Below are 20,666 nucleotides of genomic sequence, written 5' to 3'. Positions count from 1 at the left end.
GCCACTCCATCAAAGTGATGAACCGACGTTTCATAGCCTGTGACGATGTTAGTTCAAAAATTGTCATGATCAGCCGCATAATTTGCAAGATATTACACGCAGATGGGCCTTCATTGCTCTTTATGGTTTTCTTTTAGGCGTTGAGGAATTCAGTAAGCTCACACCTTTGACTACCCCAGTGTGTCGGCCTTACCAACAGAGACGTCCAGTTAGGCAATGAGGGGTTCGACTGTGACTCGTTGACCATTTCAGATGAGAGTACACGCATGTTCTGACACTGCAGGAGCTACAGCTGTCTACCAACAGCCAGAACTCCTTATACTAGACAGGCTTGGGTGCTCTTCTTGCGACAATGACGGACGCCTCACCCGGCAGTTCACCATGTTTTTGTTCACTGCCAGATTTCCACAGAAATTCTGCAAGGGCCTACGAATATCTGTGATGCTCTGGTTATCCACCAGAACAAATTCAGTGACAGTTCTGTGCCTGGATAGCACCTCTGTTACAGATGCCGTTTCGCACGCTACAAAAGTGCAGCCACCTATCAGAACTTCATGAAACTACAGGGGTGGAAAATGAATATACTATGGTGTTCCACAACGAATTCAGCATTTTTCCACTCGAAACTGGCTGAGGAAAAATGTGGTGCATTACTTATGGAACACACCTCATAACACGTGAGTATAATTACAGATATCTGCGAAAAAACTGGAGCAAAATAAAAGTGTATTATATGTAAGATAACAGACACTTTGCAAGTGCAATGAGCCTTGAAATCAAATGTTCACACATCTGAATTCTACGTATTATTTAGTAAACTGCCATATTGACACTACTAATGAAAAGTGTTCGGTCAAACATCATTTGTTAATGTCGAAAGTTCTATAGATGGACCACACTTGAGTTATTAAAAGCATGGTTCCCTGAAGTTTTTCCAGTTCGAACTAAAGATATAAAAGCTGCAATCAACACTAACATGTAGTGCAAATAAAGCACACACAGACAAACACACACACTCAACATAGCCTAACAGCGGATTAGAAACGAAGGAAGAAGGAGTCTTAACACTTACACTGCAACATGATTTTAGGAGGAAAGTGTGTTATGACGACATATCTCTTTAACTACCAAAGATATTGACAGAAACGATATTAAATTATTTATCTTATATTGAGTACAACACATGCACACACACATGCATGCTGCTTATCATAAAATGTTAGTAATACAGACCTCTACAAAAACTGCACCAAGATAAAAGTGTATTATGTGTAAGATTCTGCTCACTTTGTAAACACAATGAGCCTTCAAATTTAATATTTCCACATCTAAATCGAATGTATTACTAACTAAAATGCATTAGTTAGTAAAACACTCGCATAGTGACACTAATAACGAAAACTGTTACTTCAAGCAGCACTCTTTAATGACGAAAGTTAGATAGGTGGACCATTTTTGTAAGGTCTAGGGACGTTCAAATTAAAATTTTCCACACCTTATACTATTTAAGTACTTCCAGCTTGCAAGCTTATTGTTATATGCAAGTATAACTTCACATTTTTACAAAAACTCTAGCGAAATAAGTTTATGTTGTATGTAGGTTTTGCACACCTTGCAGGTGTAATGAATGTTGTAATTAAATATTTCTGCATTTAAATTGTCTGCATTATTTATTAAAATACACACAGATAGCATGATTATTGTAATATACAAATATAATTACAGATAATAAGTTTTTTTGTGTGTCCATCCTCCGCAACAAGCATGTAAATACTTGTTTTGTAAATAAAACTGCCTTTTCCTGCTGTTACTTATATTATTTATCCCATGCACGTTTCAAGTTATCTTGTTCTTAGGCATCATCACTGGGATCTATTTGCAGATATTTTCGTGTGTTAGATGAGAATGTCAGTACCTGTGTAGCATCTTTTTACGCGATTTGTAGTAAATCTGCTTAATATATAGTGTGTTAGGTTTATAAGTGCAGATATTGTGATCAATGGCACCATAGTATGTACCCACTACACAGTGTTAGTTGATTTTTCTGTACATCTAGCAGTCTTCCTGTAAACACATCTTCACTATCTGTATTATTGTAATTGCTACACTAAATGGATTACGCTTTCAGTAGAGACTAACTGTTTTGTTTTCATGTGACCACAGCTCCACACCCTATCTGCTGCCCAGGGGACTATATGCATTCATGACATGCTGGAGATATGTGTGCTTGGAGTTACTAACCTACCTGAGAATATACAACTCCTAGCAGCTGTAATTAGTAGATACTGATGTAACGTTCCCCCCCATGAACCATGGACCTTGCCGTTGGTGGGGAGGCTAGTGTGCCTCAACGATACAGATAGCCGTACCATAGGTACAACGACAACGGAGGGGTATCTGTTCAGAGGCCAGACAAACATGTGGTTCCTGAAGAGGGGCAGCAGCTTTTCAGTAGTTGCAAGGGCAACAGTCTGGATGATTGACTGATCTGGCACTGTAACAACAACCAAAACGGCCTTGCTGCGAACGGCTGAAAGCAAGGGGAAACTACGGCATTCATTTTTCCCGAGGGCATGCAGCTTTACTGTATGATTAGATGATGATGGCGTCCTCTTGGGTGAAATATTCTGGAGTTAAAATAGTCCCCCATTCGGATCTCCAGGCGGGGACTATTCAAGAGGATGTCGTTATCAGGAGAAAGAAAACTGGCGTTCTACGGATTGGAGCGTGGAATGTCAGATCCCTTAATCGGGCAGGTAGGTTAGAAAACTTAAAAAGGGAAATGGATAGGTTAAAGTTAGACATAGTGGGAATTAGTGAAGTTCGGTGGCAAGATGAACAAGACTTTTGGTTAGGTGACTACAGGGTTATAAACACTAAATCAAATAGGGGTAGTGCAGGAGTAGCTTTAATAATAAATAGGAAAATAGGAATGCAGGTAAGCTACTACAAACAGCATAGTGAAAGCATTATTGTGGCCAAGATAGATACGAAGCCCACAACTACTACAGTAGTACAAGTTTATATGCCAACTAGCTCTGCAGATGACGAAGAAATTGAATAAATGTATCATGAAATAAAAGAAATTAATCAGATAGTGAAGGGAGACGAAAATTTAATAGTCCTGGGGACTGGAATTCGAGTGTAGGAAAGGGGAGAGAAGGAAACGTAGTAGGTGAATATGGATTGGGGCTAAGAAATGAAAGAGGAAGCCGCCTAGTAGAATTTTGCACAGAGCACAACTTAATCATAGCTAACACTTGGTTTAAGAATCATGAAAGAAGGTTGTATACGTGGAAGAATCCTGGAGATACTAAAAGGTATCAGATAGATTATATAATGGTAAGACAGAGATTTAGGAACCAGGTTTTAAATTGTAAGACATTTCCAGGGGCAGATGTGGACTCTGACCACAATCTATAGGTTATGACCTGTGGTTTAAAACTGAAGAAACTGCAAAAAGGTGGGAATTTAAGGAGATGGGGCCTGGATAAACTGAAAGAACCAGAGGTTGTACAGAGTTTCAGGGAGAGCATAAGGGAACAATTGACAGGAATGGGGGAAAGAAATACAGTAGAAGAAGAATGGATAGCTTTGAGGGATGAAGTAGTGAAGGCAGCAGAGGATCAAGTAGGTAAAAAGACGAGGGCTAGTAGAAATCCTTGGGTAACAGAAGAATTATTGAATTTGATTGATGACAGAAGAAAATATAAAAATGCAGTAAATGAAGCGGGTAAAAAGGAATACAAACGTCTCAAAAATGAGATCGACAGGAAATGCAAAATGGCTAAGCAGGGATGGCTAGAGGACAAATGTAAGGATGTAGAGGCTTATCTCACTAGGGGTAAGATAGATACTGCTTACAGGAAAATTAAAGAGACCTTTGGAGATAAGAGAACCACTTGTATGAACATCAAGAGCTCAGATGGAAAGCCAGTTCTAAGCAAAGAAGGGAAGGCAGAAAGGTGGAAGGAGTATATAGAGGATCTATACAAGGGCGATGAACTTGAGGACAATATTATGGAAATGGAAGAGGATGTAGATGAAGATGAAATGGGAGATATGATACTGCGTGAAGAATTTGACAGAGCACTGAAAGACCTGAGTCGAAACAAGGCCCCCGGAGTAAAAAACATTCCATTGGAACTACTGACGGCCTTGGGAGAGCCAGTCCTGACAAAACTCTACCATCTGGTGAGCAAGATGTATGAAACAGGAGAAATACCCTCAGACTTCAAGAAGAATATAATAATTCCCATCCGAAAGAAAGCAGGTGTAGACAGATGTGAAAATTACCGAACTATCAGTTTAATAAGCCACAGCTCCAAAATACTAACACGAATTCTTCACAGACGAATTGAAAAACTGGTAGAAGCCGACCTCGGGGAAGATCAGTTTGGATTCCGTAGAAATACTGGAACACGTGAGGCAATACTGACCTTACAACTTATCTTAGAAGAAAGATTAAGGAAAGGCAAACCTACGTTTCTAGCATTTGTAGACTTAGAGAAAGCTTTCGACAATGTTGACTGGAATACTCTCTTCCAAATTCTGAAGGTGGCAGGGGTAAAATACAGGGTGCGAGAGGCTATTTACAATTTGTACAGAAACCAGATGGCAGTTATAAGAGTTGAGTGGCATGAAAGGAAGGCAGTGGTTGGGAAGGGAGTGAGACAGGGTTGTAGCCTACCCCCAATGTTATTCAATCTGTATATTGAGCAAGCAGTAAAGGAAACAAAAGAAAAATTTGGAGTAGGTGTTAAAATCCATGGAGAAGAAATAAAAGCTTTGAGGTTCGCCGATGACATTGTAATTCTGTCAGAGACAGCAAAGGACTTGGAAGAGCAGTTGAATGGAATGGACAGTGTCTTGAAAGAAGGATATAAGATGAACATCGACAAAAGCAAAACAAAGATAATGGAATGTAGTCGAATTAAGTTGGGTGATGCTGAGGGAATTAGATTAGGAAATGAGACATTTAAAGTAGTAAAGGAGTTTTGCTGTTTGGGGAGCAAAATAACTGATATATATGTAGAATGGCAATGACAAGGAAAGCGTTTCTGAAGAAGAGAAATTTGTTAACATCGAGTATTGATTTAAGTGTGAGGAAGTCATTTCTGAAAGGATTTGTATGGAGTGTAGCCATGTATGGAAGTGAAATATGGACGATAAATAGTTTGGACAAGAAGAGAATTGAAGCTTTCGAAATGTGGTGCTACAGAAGAAAGCTGAAGATTAGATGGGTAGATCACATAACTAATGAGAAGGTATTGAATAGTATTGGGGAGAAGAGAAGTTTGTGGCACAACTTGACAAGAAGAAGGAATCGGTTGGTAGGACATGTTCTGAGGCATCAAGGGACCACCAATTTAGTATTGGAGGGCAGCGTGGAGGGTAAAAATCGTAGAGGGAGACCAAGAGATGAATACACTAAGCAGATTCAGAAGGATGTTGGTTGCAGTAGGTACTGGGAGATGAAGAAGCTTGCACAGGATAAAGTAGCATGCAGAGCTGCATCAAACCAGTCTCAGGACTGAAGACCACAACAACAACGATGTAACGTTGTTTAGCACACCATCCTCAGCAACCAACAAAAGTCATCTGCACTTATACCCAGAGCATTCAGTACATTCATAGTGGAAGTCGAAAAGAAACATCTGAAAAATATACAAAATTGCCGTTCCAATTACAATCAATTTGTCAAAGTCTGTTCAATCAAAAAATGAGTAAATTTTGGTGAAAATGGTGCTCATTTTAAAACTTGGTTTTTCAATTAATATATCTGCACTATACCAGACTTCTCACGATCCTGGTTATCTTAGGTTCTCCATCTTTAGAATATTTTGTATTGTTTTGCCGAAAACACCATTATTCATGCACCTGAAGAAATTTTGGTTGAAAATGTAACTTGTTTGAAAATTTGGTTTTGAGTCACTGCGGCTGTCCCATATCAGCCTTCCCATGCTGTTGCCCGTTTTATGCCCTACAATTTTAGAACATTTTGCATCGTTTTTTTCCAAAAATATCTTGTTCCATGCATCCACTTTTGTGTATTAATCCTAGTATGTGGTTTCATCCAGGTAGAGTGACTAAGTGATGAGATGCAATGAATATTTTCTAAGCACAATTTATGTTTGAAGCATTGTTTCAAATTTCTGTCATGTAAGATTGAAAATTCAAGTCATGACATTAGAGTGTTGTTGCTTCATCAAAATAAATTAAAAACAGAGCGGAAATCAACTATTGTGGATAACTCAGAGAGATGATGTTGTTGAGGCAGATGTGGGTATATTGTACATAATTATTTGCTGTACTGTGCAGATGTAAACTGTGAACTATGTCAAATTACCTACAAACTGAATCAGTTTACTCCAAAAGTGTATCAGACCACCCCCTAACTATATACAGTTACCTCAAAAGCATGTCAAATTACCCCCATAAATGTATCATATTACTTCCAAACTATTAAATCACTCACGTGCCATATCAAAGTTATAAAGACAATGCAGATGTGAAAATATTTAATTTGATAGCCTACAGAGTTTGAAAGTGTGGTACATCTGTCGAACTTTCTTTGTTAGCAAGTGCTACTTAACGTAGCAGCTTTTATCAGTAATGCCAATATGCAAGTTTGGTGTTTTAGAATAAGTATTGCAAACATTTTCGATGTGGGAATATTTAATTTGACAGCTCATTGTGCTTACAAAGTGTACCAAATCTTACATATAATAGAAAGTTAGTTTGCCTGAATTTTCATAGTTATCTGCAATTATAATAACTTATTATGATAAACAGCCTGCATTGTGTGTATGTATGTGTGTGTGTGTGTGTGTGTGTGTGTGTGTGTGTGTGTGTGTGTGTGTGTGTGTCTGTTGTAAATATACGGTAAATATTTTCATATCCTTTCGAGATATCGACTCTGTCAGTGTCCTTGGAGCTGTTAGATGTCAGCCGCAGTGGTCTCGCGGTTCTAGGCGCGCAGTCCGGAACCGTGCGTCTGCTACAGTCGCAGGTTCGAATCCTGCCTCGGGGATGGAAGTGTGTGATGTCCTTAGGTTAGTTAGGTTTAAGTAATTCTAAGTTCTAGGGGACTGAGGACCACAGCAGTTGAGTCCCATAGTGCTCAGAGCCATTTGAACCATTTTTTAGCTGTTAGATCTCTCTCACAGTGTTTGATAGTCTTGTGAGTGTGTATAAACAAAGCAGTCATTCTGTATTTCAAGAGATGTATCGTAATAATAAACCTTTTTCCTAAAATCATGTTGCAATTTAAGTGATGAACAAATCTTTTTTCTTTCTTTCTAATAAGATGTAGGATTACATTGTCTATGTGTAATTTTTATTATATTTGTATTGATTAAAGGAAATACATTTTATTATTATCATAATGGGTAATACATTTTTTATAATACATTATAGGGAATACATTATAGTGAAATGTAATTTTAGGTCAGAGTGCCTTAGGAAAGTAGAGAAAGGGTTTGAGCCTCAAATGGCGCACAATATTCAATACAAAGTTACACCCAAAAACAATTAGTCAGAAAAATCAATGCTTTCGTCTGGAGCAACCTTAATCTAGTAAACCTGAACTAAAATATCTTGCAGATTCTCAGATCATATGATTATATTAATGTAACTCATAACACACATAATAGTCCTCATAAAAAATAGAAAAGTTTGCACCTACTACATTGTTTGCTTAAAGAATGTCTGTTAACATCTGCAATTCATCTTCCCAAAAAAAACATATTTTCCCGGTATTCACTGCTAGTATGTTTTAGTCATAGGTTAAACAATGCCAAGGTGAAGTCAAAGAATTAGCAGTGATACATGAAACACATAAACAGAACTGGATTCTTAGTACTACATTAACAAAAATTGATATAGGCTGTTCTAACACTGAAAAATGTGGAGCATCCTTCACCATTGTATATATTGGCTATTACTGCATGAAGTATGTCCATAGTTACGATATGACAAAAGTTTTTTGGAAACTATGTTCTGTAAATCCCGCTAAGGAGAGATGTTGGTTATTTATACATGTAAATCTTGGGAGCTTTCTTAGCCAATTACGTAACACATCTCAAATATATGAAAAAACAGACATTAGTTATTCTTGCAAAAGCCACATATTTATGAATGCAATTATTATTAATAATTTGTTACTGTTTATTCACAACAAATCCCATGAATGGGTTAATTTATTACACTGCTGATATTAGTAAGTCTAGGTTTTCTTTTTTTGAGATATCTGAAATACATTTGAGAATGGTATTATCCTTAAACCAAATGTTTATGCTATGAATACTTCCTATCTCTGTGTAGTATTGCCTTCTGAAATTATGAGTTCGATGTGTTAAATAAGCCAATATTCCACTGTTCCATGAGAAAAATCAATATTCGATTCAGACACAATAGTGTTAAACTGAAGTTTTTGATGTATTATGTCCAAAATAATTTTCAAATTAAGCTCTGATCAAAATAAAAATATAAAAATTTTAAAAATTCAGCTTAATGTATTTAATTTGCCCCATTCTCTATTATAACTGATCATGACGTATAATGTCTTGTACAGAACTAAATTAAATGTATTTTATGATGTTAAATGATAGGCAATTTACTGTGAACCAGTCTAAATTTTTTGTGTTTCATTTTTAATTCCTTCTGTTGTTGCACCTGTAGTGGGTATAAGTATTGTGCTTGCATCCTGAGCCAAGAACGCAATGTGTTTTTCATCAGTGTAAGAGTTAAGGTCTTTCAAGTATAGGAAGAACAAAGGAATTCCCAATAGCGAACTCTGTGGAACAACTGCAGTATTTTTTCCCCACCGAGAAAAATATTTATTATGAAATTGCATATCTTTATCTTGACCCCACGTTACCTGTGGTTACGTACGAGATGAACCAGTTACTTATTATTCCCTCCGATGGAACCTATGAATCCAACTAAGTATATTGCAAGAGTCAAAAGCTATGGTAGGCAGAAACGAGGCCGTTTTGGATATGGTCCTGCATCATATAATGTGAACATTAAGGTGATTTTGACCAACTCCTGTCATGTGTGGAGGAATGGGAAAGAAACTGCAAAATCGCAAATGACTATATTACTAATGCATCACTACAAATGTGCTGACAGGCTTGGATGTATGGAGAGTGGTGGAAGATCATAGCATCATCAACGTCCCAAAAACCTTTTACTAACGTAATTTTCAATTTCTAAAAGTACCAATTTCATAGTGTGTCTTTATTTTTGGAAAAAGTACTATGAAAACTGTCTAAAGCTGGCAATGAAATCTAGAAAATTACAATCTATGTTTAACATAGGATACCTTTCATCTGTTTGCCTCAGGACTTTCTCACATACATAAACCTGCATCTTGACCACCAGGAGAGAACATTTCAGTCAGGAGAAGGCAACTACTTGTAGGTTATACGAAGCTGTTACCAGCAACACAGCACACTTTAGACCTGGCAAACCACAGGAAGTTGAGTAGTGCAAGACAGAAAGGGAAAGTCCTCCCACCAAGAAATAAATATGAGGACTGACGTTCCTGAAAGAAGCAGAATTCTTCTAATTTTTACACTGACATAGCCATGTTACAGACCAGTGTTCACAGTCGTTGAACCAAATGTAATACTGATAACAGTGTGTGTATGCTTTGCGTTTACACTATGTAAATCAAGACATCGTCAGAGTTGTGAGAGTTTGTGTCTGACGTGGTTCCCAAGTCACTTTCATACTGCATGAAATTCTCAAATACGCAGGCTAATGGTTTTAAGATAATGTATTTTTCTGGATTGCAATTTCTTGCACATTATGCTAATGTGATCTACTAAGCCATAATATAAACAAATTCCTACTTTCTATATCTTCATATTGACCAACTAAGATTATGTGACAAATTTGCTTGTTCTTATTTCTTTCTTATTTTCTATTTTTCTAGTATTCCTTCAGTTTCTCCCCCTGCTGTCTGTTTCTTTCTTCTGCCGAATGTTGTTTCTTATTGCTTAATTACTCTGCCTTAAAAGCCTTTAAAATTTAGCATTTTACTATCAAAAGGATTCTTTCTGTTATTTACAATACTTTAAAGTTGTTTTGTTCTAGTTCATTACTTCCATCTGTAATCTATGTTATTACAAACTAATATTTCCAGAAATATCAGTGTATTCGTCTCAACAGCCTGTTCTCATTCTTATGTAATAGGCTTTGCTGTTCATTCTGACATTCTGTGGTAGATGTCTTTATTATTTCTCATCTTTTAACAATCTGTATTTTGTATTGCATCCATTACTTTTGTAATAATATGTATTCCAATTGTCTCTGTTCCTTCCAGCTCGGTGTTCATCGTAAGATTCACACCTATTTGATCATTCTGACCTTATCGCTGAGGTATACGCTTTAGTTTCGTTTTCTAGGTATGCATTTCTTCTTGCTGATATTTGAAGTCTCACCATATGTTTTTCTTCCGTTTTATTAATGCTTAGATGTATCGCAAATTTCCTTGTCTAATGTGCTATGTGTTCTTTCCAAGCTATTTTAATTCACTATCTTACTCCACTTTACTTATTTGTGTTTATGTTATTTTAGAGCACCAGTATATTTGAGATGATTTTTTATTTCAGCTGGAATTCTGATTCCAGTTATTCTGGCTGTTCTTTCCAGGTGTTTTATTTGAGAGGCTGTCAGACATTCTTAAGGCCTTGCACATGCCAGGCTGTGTACTTGATTCCCTTCCCAGAATTATTGGTTCTATTTTGTGATTTTTTAGTTTCTAGTTCCAGATCTTTACACTTTCTTCTAAAACATAGTTGAACAGCAGAGGTGATAAGCTGCTTCAATTGTCTTGCACCTTCCTACATTTCAAATTGCCAACTTAACATCAGAGACAATAGTTCTGAAAAGTATGTTTGTAACGAACTGAACTGCGTAAACTAAAACATTGATATGCTGTTGCAGAGATTTTGAATGATTATCACTACAAAAAGATGTCGCACTAAGTTCACAATATGTGATAGTAAATTACTAAGTGGATGTTTTTAAGGAAATATACATCTAGTGAGCATCATCTGAGATTAAAAAGTACATTATCCTCGCTTATTGACTCAAGAACAACAATTAGTTACTTACAGGTCGATGAAGATTCAGATCCATTTCTGGACTAAACTTGGCCTTGGATAACACATTTGTCCTACGTTCGGAGACGTCAGTGGAATGTAGTTCCTGAAACATTGCATGAGAGTGTCAACATCATCTTACTGGTTTCTTATGTTTCGTGCTAAAGTTGATGAATATCAACCTAACACGAGTTTAAATGGTTTCGAATACGTTACATCAATTTTTGAGAAACATATTTACTTATTTTCTCCATGTTTAAGGAATTTTATACTTTTATTCCATCAGTGACCAAGATTTCAAAATTAAATATCTCCAGAACTATGAGCGATAGACGATTGCTGCAAACGGTATGTTTGTTGTGAAAACAGTAGGACTGTGATACAGAAGCTTCCAGTTAGTTCGAAATGCTGCTAAGAGAAGGCGCTGTAATCGCAGTACGTAGGGGCAATAAATAGCACGCCGCAGCTCAGATGGTTTAGGTGAAAAGGGGTTAGCGTACTGAAGGAAGAGATTGGAAAGATGTATTCCATTGAAAAATCCAGTTTTAGGTACTAGAATACGGCAGTTTAGAACGCATTCATACAGCAACAAGAGGTAGTTTGGAAACACGATGTAGTGTTTCGAAAGGACACGATGCGAAAACCATCTGCAATTTCTTCGCCAAATTCCGACAGACAGGCCGCATGGCTGTTGATCTAGTGGGGACTGTTGGCCCCAGGCGTACTGTAGTTTCTCCTGGAAATGATTCAATGGTTCGTGGAACTATTCCGCAAATTCCAACGATATCAGTGCAAGGAATTGCAGCAGAGACTGGTCTGAAGCGTTATAGCACTCAGAAAATACAGAGTCAGAGCCTAGACAAGTTTCTGTTCAAAATCCAAAGCCACTAGGCCATACATTTACGAGCTCAGCGACGGAGGGCTGTCTTTGTGGACCAGATTCTCACAATGATTGATAATATAAAAATTTTTGTTGACTGCATCTGGTTCACACATGAAGCAACACTTCCACCTTTATGGAGTCGTGAATGATCAGAACTGGTGATTTTGGGGTTCCGAAAATACCCATTGTGTGGAGTAAAACCACTGTATTCTCCTGAAGTTACTTTTTGGGGTACAGTATGCCGCAGAGGCTCTGCTGACCCTCTTTTCATGCGAGAAACAATCACTAGTGAACGTTACGTTGAATTTTGGAACAGTTTGTCGCCACACAAATGGAGTTGGAGGATCGACCATGCACAGGGTGGTTCAAACAAGATGGGCCAGACCACATCTCACTGAAGAGGTGTGTCTCTCTCTTCATCAATGGTTTGGGAGCAGATTAACTTCTGTGGGTTATTGCAAAAATTACTGGTGTTACAGGAATGGATTGTCTTCCATACTCGGCCAGTCGGACTCCACTTGACTACTGTTAGCAGTCAACAATAAAAGACTCTAATTTTCGCGATATTTCATGCCAAAATCAGGAACTGTTTCACTGTACACCCTCTAAGTCAAAGAATTTCCAACGTATTATTTACCAATCGAAATGCTACTGCCAACCTTAATGTCGAATATTCTATCATATCATGTTGTGTGCATTGTCTACAGTTCTGATCATCCCGAATTTTGATTTCTAATCGTGACATTTGCGATGATTCACCAATACATTTCGCCTGTTATTTTGAAGTCAAAGAAAACTTATTTGGTGATAGGGTACATCAATATACTTCAGTATGAGCTGTATGTCATTTTTGAGTGTCTGCCTAATTTCAGCCAGCAGATACATCTGTAGCTGTGTTGATCCAAATGTGCAGAATGCATTGAACACTAGTAAGTTTGAGATATGTGCTGATAGAATCTATCGGATAGCAGCTTTTAATGCAGAATTCAATGCTTGGTTTACTCTCCTTCATTCTAATAAAGGGGCAATTCCATTTGTGGGAATCAGAAAAAGGAAGCGAATGACGTTTGTATACCTATGGTCACTCATGTATATTTGCACACTCTTGTATTTATTAAAGAAGGTAAGTTTACATATTTGTTTAGAAATGATTATAGTTCCTATATGATCGTCACACCATACTGACCATAGTTATTTATTATAATGATAGAAGCCTTTCACTGACTCGACTACGACACAATACTCATTTAGAAGTAAACATCTTCTCTTGAATTTATTTTCAAGATTGGTGTTATTGCTATAAAGAAGAAGTAACACTCTGGCATTCACAGTCAACGAATTTGAGTACCATGAAGCCATTATTATCTGTAATGGAGAAAAGAAAGTCGATCTAGAATCTGTTACTCTGATCTACTACCTCACAGAGTGCTAGAATTGTTTTTCAGTTAGTTGGTTAGTTACTTCACTTTTACGATGTTGTGTAAATGACAACATTCCACGATGTGAACTATGTAGTTAGGTTTACAAACAGCACACATGTTGACTCTTTGAATAAAACGATTTTTATTTTAATCTAAAGCAGGAATAAAATTTCATAAATGTGACAAAATACAAGCAGAGATTATATACCGAGAAATTAATATATGCAACAGAAGGAGCTATAAAGCACAAATAGCATCAAAATCTTCTTGAAAGATTCATTATTGGTCAAAATCTGTAATTCAAAAGGGAGGAGGTTGTACATTTTTCTCTCTTTCCAGTAAAAGTAGTGAGTGGTAAAAGCTCGTATTATACAGGTTGTTTCAAGACTTCATCGGCAAATGTTGAGGTACAAAAGACGATCATTTCTTGCTAACGAACCTCTGTTTGGGTCCACCGTTTATGAGTTAATCACATAGTCATACAACGCACCATCATCTAGTGACCTCCTGTGCAGCTTCTAATGAAGTCGTTATTCTGTGGAGACGTAGCAGTGTTGTCATTCAACTTTTGTAGCTGTAATACGGTGTACACAGAGGCGCACATCTTACCGTGTTGTATTATTCAGCTGGTGTTGTGTAGTGCTTCTGACTAGTCCTGAATTAAGGTTTTGTTACAGTCAGTACTAAATGAAACATGGAGTATGGGTCTGATGAGATCTACCTCTACATCTACATCATACTCCTCAAGCCACCTAATGGTGTGTGGCGTAGGGTGTTTTCGGTATCACTATCTGATTCCTCCAACCCTGTTCTACTCGCGAATAGAACGTGGGAAGAATGATTGTCGGTAAGTTTCTGTATTGGCTCTAATTTCTCGAATTTTCTCCTCGTGATCAATACGCGAGATGTATGTGGGGGGAAATAGATTGCCCGACTCCTCCTGAAAAGTGCTGTCCCGAAATTTCAGTAGTACATCTCTCCGGGATGCACATCGCCTCTTTTGTAACGTACGCCAGTGGAGTTTGTTTAGCATCTCCGTAACGCTCTCTCGCCAGCTAAACGAGCTCGTGACGAAATGTGTCTTTCTTCGTTGGAACTTCTCTATCTCCTCTATCAGTCCTACCTTATAGGGATCCCAGACAGATGAACAATACCCAAGAATCGTGCGAACAATCACCTTATAGGCCACTTCTTTCACTTATGAGTTACATTTGCTTAATATTCTTCCGATGAATCTGAGTCTTGTATCTGCTTTACCTTCTATCTGTTTTCTGTGGTCATTCCACTTAAGGTCGCTCTGTATAGTTACGCCTAGATATTTTAACGCAGACGTTGTCTCCTGTCTTCTGGCGTTGCTACTTTGGTATAGACAACTGCATCACCTGTGAATAGTCTTAAAGAACATCCGACACTTTCTACGAGATCATTTATATATATATTGTAAACAGTAATGGTCCTATGTAAGTTTGCAGGCATTCGTGGTTGTTGTCATTAAAGTTAAAAACTTCTGGACTGTTAGGCCGGACCATGTTTCCTCTAAAACAATCGACGTTTCGACCCCTCTGCTGGGATCTTCTTCGGGATCATCCGGTGTCCACTATTGCTATTGTTATAGCAATATTGGACACCGGAAGATCCTAAGAAGATCCCAGCAGAGGGGTCGAAACGTCGATTACTTTAGGGGAAATATGACGGTGCCTAACAACTCAGAAGATTTTAACTTTTGCAACGATCCTATCACACTTCCCTGTGGTACTCCGGATATCGCCTTTACATTTGTTGGTTTAGTTCCGTTAAGAGCGACGTGTTGAGTTCTATCTGCAAGAAAATCTTGAATCCAATCGCCAATCTGCTCCGATACTCCGTACGGTCTTATTTTTTTCATTATACAGCAAAGCGGGTCGGTGTCAAATGCTTTACTGGAATAAAGGAACACGCCATCAACCTGAGCGCCGTTGTCTACTGCTCTGTGGATCTCATGGAGGCACAGAGCGACCTGAGTTTCGCAGGATCTCTGTTTGCGAAATCAATGTTGATTTTTATAGAGGAGTTGTTCATTTTCCAAAAACGTCATAATCCTTTAGCATAAAACAGGTTACATAACTCTACAATATATTGACGTCAACGATATAGGTCTACAACTGTGTGGATCTGTCTTACGGCCGTTCTTGAAAACGGGGATAACCTGCGCTATTTTCCAGTCGTTGGGTACCTTACGTTATACAAGAGATCTGCGATAAATTACTTCTACAAGTGGAGCAAGTTCTTTCGCATAATCTTTATAGAATCTTATAGGTATCTGATTTGGTGGCCTTTCCACTACTAAGTGAATGTATCTGCATTTCAGTTCCGAGATCGGTTATCTCAATATCTGCCATTTCGACGTTCGTACGACGTTTGAAAAGAGGGAAAGAGTTACGATCTTCCACGGTGAAACAACTTCGGAAGAGCGAATTCAGTATTTTGGCCCTCTCTCTGTTACCTTCCGTGTCGGTGCGATTACTGACATAGTTATGAGTTCTGCTGTAGCGACGAGAAGTGGAAAAGCAGCACTTGATTTGTAGCGTATCTTTCCTTATTGGCAGATGAAAGTGAGAGAAATAATTAATTTAACAGATGCTTTGGATCAATATCAGTTTGTCTCAGGAAAGACACATAACGAATGCTGACTACATGGAAAGAACAGATTAAGTCCAAATTTGACGAAAACGAGTTATGGGCGTCATTATATAGTTCATCACACTTAATTTCAGTTGTGTCAACTTAGCTAAGAGTAAAAGGTTTAGTCCTGGAGATATAGCAAGATAAAAGCATCGCGTACAGTGAGAAAACAGGTGAAGACAAAACACTGACAGAAGAAGCAAAGTCCTGTAAGGTAGGGATTTCTGAGCTGTATTGATCTTCTTGTATGATTTTATGAGAGTTTCATCGCTAACGTTGTTAAATGCAATGTCACTGTTGATTTTTCTTTTGTATTCCGCAAGTCTGTGATTTCCGCTAACTCAGAGAAAACTTGAGATTATGCTCTGTTCATCATAAGATTGAACCTGATGTAAACATTACGCATTCTTCCGCGTTTGCTTGAATGCCATTGCGTTTCGTTTCACGTGGAGCGGAAGCCAAGTTGTTACCAGTACAGTCAAGTACGATCAGAAATATACGTTTCATGCTGTGTTACACGCACATTAAATTGAGCGATAATGTGCAGGACAACAGCTTTACCGGCGCATTAAACTTGTACGGCACTGGTCAGCCAGCGGTCCAACTAACCTGCAATTTTTGGAGCAGTTGCAGTTTAGACGTAAAAAGAGACGAGCAAGGAAACAATATAGCTTCGAATGTCATTTAATTTTTAAACAGAACGAAACAATATTCGGAGAAACTGCAGCACAACCGTGAGCTTCTTAGGTGATCCGACGGAAAGCATAAAATACACTCGTTCTCACCTGACATAGTATTCTAATTATAAACAAGAGTGACGAAAATTCCTAACTTACACATAGCCGTGCGTAATTCATAAGCATACTGCAAGGATTTCATCGTATTGTCGAATACTGAAGGCACTGAAGCTATTAATTACAGTCAGTCGTCTGTTAATCTCTTAGTTCCTTCCTTATCCGAATCCGAGAAACACATTTCAGTTCTGGAAGTGTCACCTGCTACGTTCATAACGAGCCTATCAACAACAGAATCCACGAAGCCAACGAGGCGCTGCATTTTCTTTTCTTCTTTTATGACGAGCCGTTCTATATGCCGCCAGCGTTCGGCAGTGACGTGTGAAAATCATACGTGCGTTAGTTTCAGTACGTCTGGGAGCTTAACAGTCTTGTTACTTCTCAGCCAAATCCTGCAACTTGGCTCCAGATCAGTTCTGTTGGGTTCATATTGTAATGGTACAGTAGCAAATGTAAAAGTGCAACATTTGCATGATGTCATCGATGCTGTGAAAATGATTTTTTTCCCATGTTTTTACTATACTTATCGACATCTGTGGTATAAAATGATGTACATGGTTCAAATAAAGAGAATTTGGTTTTTCATTTTTGCATTAAAAAAAATTTTTATGTTTTCTTAGTTTAAGAAGCTTTTATGAACAGTATTTCATAAAACATCGATAATTAAGAATTTGTATTTGAAATGAAAACGAGAACTTCGCGTTTAGTATATAATTAGAAACAAGATGTGCGTTATTCATAAAAATGATGATGGGTTTTATAATTACGAGATGTAAGTATTTCAGATTGAACGAGAAAAAGAAATGATTTTGGGGAGATGTGAACCAATGGATCATGAACTGTATTAGGTTCTCATTCAATTACGGTACCAATTACGGTGCTACACATACAGTCTTCGTTAATGTATCAACTTTAGTAGGCCTACATACAGTGACTGGGAAAACTTCAAAGCTGATTATCTCTGCAAATTTATGAAATACATTAAGAACAGTCTATTTCTCGGCTCTTTGTAATTCCACACGCGTGTTTCACTATGGAACAGAAAGCAGCCTGAGCCATTTTCATAGTGCGCATTAACAGCGCGGCAATCAGAGCACAACTCTGCAGACGTTGTGATTGTATACGATTTTTGAAATAAAAGCTACGTAGCTAAAGCGTGATTAAGAAAAGCTTTGATGGCTGTTAACAATTTTGAATATCTTTAAAGTTTCATATAACGTACTTATTAATAATATATCTAATACATAAGTAGGACCTACTTTAAAGAGCGTGCTACGGCTTCTGACCAATCATCGTGTCTGTGTTTGTTTACATCAGGTTTATTCTTCTGGTGAATTTTGTGTAGTAGCCAGTTGGGGTCTGTGTTGTAACTGATAATGTAATATCCAGAATCAAGCAGCAGGGGTAAGCCTAGAGAAAGACACTCTGAAGTATCTAAAAGACCAAGAACTGTATCACACGAAGTAAGAGAGCATTGAAATCGAAAGGAGATTTGTACTGGTATGTTAAGTGATGCAAACAAGTTTAAAGTCATATCTAATTTCAATCTACTAATGGACTGAAATGAGCAAAGTTGTCATGTGACAGGACCGTTCTGTACTGATAATATTCAACGCTGAAGCTCTGGCAGAGATCAGGTAGTAGATACTTTGCATGACTATATACATTACGAGGTAAGGATAATGAAAGATAATGCTATGAGACAGCTGACTTTTCGCCACAAAGCCTCTATACCACAGCATTGGATTTCAGAGAAAAGATTAGAAACTATTAGGAATTCCTTAAAAAATGAAGGCATGTCTCGAGTTGATAAATGAGGGAAACACATAAACCATGCCCACAAACTTTCAGCAGAAACGAAGCAAAACGAGTATTGCCATTTAAAGGCAGGTCCAGTCATTACATAGTAAACAAAACATAGAAACAGTATTTGCCTGAAGAACTATCAAGAAAAAGTTTAAAAATATTTCGGGAGATACATCCTAGGAAACCAACGGTAAAATATTTCATACAAAATTGAATATCACATTCGGTTTCTCTCAAAGTGATACATGCAGTACTTGTGACAAGTTTTCTGTAACTTTAAAAGCACTAGAAACACAACTCACATATGTAACAGCTGGAAAGATAAGATAAGACGTTCAAAATAATATTAAAAGGGAGAAGACTGAATATGAGCTACACACCGAAAAGCAGATATGTTCAATCAGTGTTAAAGACAATCTCGACAGAGAAGCAGAAAGTTTACAAGCTCTGAAACGATATGTATGTATTTTCGAACGGAATCCTCCATGTCCGAACATTAGAATCTATATTGTGTATTATAAGCACCACCTTTCTCCATACCTATTTAACGCATTGCGGACTTCGCAAAAACAGCTCTGCAGATGCGACTTTTGTAGAGTAAAATACCTAAAAGACACGACGCGGTGAGCAAACGGCCTCTTTGCTTTCAAACAATGTGAGCACAACTCCCCATTTCATCTACCTAAAAAATACAAATTCACTAAACAAATTCAATGTGGTGATATTCGTTACAATGACACCAATGTTTACGAACGAAAGTATTGTCATTTCACAAACTTACACATTGTGGGATTTACGTCACATTAGTCTACTTCTTACTACTGCGAAGCACCTACAGAAGCAAAACATTAGAGGAGGACGTCTCCGCTTCTTTCAGAAATCATCTGTTTATTTTAGAAAAAAGAATGTAATTTTCTTACAGAGGTCTCTTTTTACGTTTCATATGTACTGCCTCTGGATTTTAATGAACATCTGTTAATTAATCATTTACATTGCTCACTATCTATAGTATAATAATCATTAATACATTGAAATTTCTTCGCATAGTAAAAATATTTTTGTAAGATATTCTAGTATCTATGAAAATCGGTTTCTTAACGGAAGACACTCACACAACAGTACTTTAGCTGCTAATGAAGGGCGCTTATGAGAAACAGGTAGTTTGCGTCCTCAGCACGCTTTTGCGGTAGGCGTGAAGTGGGTGTGATGTAACAAAATAAAACTGATGTTGTTATTCAATGGAAAAGTGGGAATTTGAAATTGAGTTTACTGTTTTATCAATCACAATTGGCGTAAGAGTCATGGATTGACCATCGTCATAAGATACTGCATTATGAAATGTGAATAGTCTTTACTTGCAGTTTCGCGTGGCTTGAGACAGTCACAGCTGGCGTGCTATTGATTAAAAAATTGCATTATCGTCTTTCTAATTACTTCATGATTACGGTCATAACCGGTTGTGAAGTTATTGTTATGACAAAACAATTTCCTAAGGGACCAGGAAGTTCTTAAGGGCGCAAAAACAACTGTAACATCTCACGGAAAGGAAATTCAATATTAAAGTTTATGCAAGAAGACGATAAAACATTTTTTTTTTTTGTAACACGCGAATTGGTCTTGGCGTCTGTAATCTTAGCAAAATGCATAATTAAAATGAAAATAATCCTGTGGAGATGATAGGAATGAGCACTACTAAATGATTCAATGTTTCCAGAACAAATATTCATTATAAACATATATCGTACCTTATGGTTACTACAACAATGACGGTAGATTTTTATGTCCGTTTCATGTCGATTGAGCGCTTTTTTATACAACCATTGTCCTGTTGAGTCGCCCCTGCGTCGTCACAATAAGTTATAACAGTTCTTCTTTTTACACTTGACTCAAACTTAGACGGAACACGTTTTTATACATGTAGTAAAAATTAGATCAGACCGCCACCAATCTGAGTCCGTCTTAATTAAGAAAAACAATACAAGTGTTT

General features: G+C 37.5%; 1 long non-coding RNA gene across 1 annotated transcript in view; it reads right to left on the bottom strand.

The window, feature by feature from the left end:
* LOC126344400 (uncharacterized) overlaps nt 1–20,666 on the bottom strand; it is a 45,334-nt gene that overhangs the window by 12,913 nt on the left and 11,755 nt on the right. The window contains exon 2 of the long non-coding RNA XR_007565160.1: nt 11,128–11,220. This is a non-coding gene — a long non-coding RNA (uncharacterized LOC126344400). The remainder of the gene's footprint in view (nt 1–11,127; nt 11,221–20,666) is intronic.

The sequence above is a fragment of the Schistocerca gregaria genome, chromosome 1 (assembly GCF_023897955.1).
Source record: "Schistocerca gregaria isolate iqSchGreg1 chromosome 1, iqSchGreg1.2, whole genome shotgun sequence".
NCBI classification, from domain to species: domain Eukaryota; kingdom Metazoa; phylum Arthropoda; class Insecta; order Orthoptera; family Acrididae; genus Schistocerca; species Schistocerca gregaria.
The sequence above is the reverse complement of the archived record's forward strand: the minus strand, read 5'-3'. Positions and strand labels throughout refer to the sequence as shown.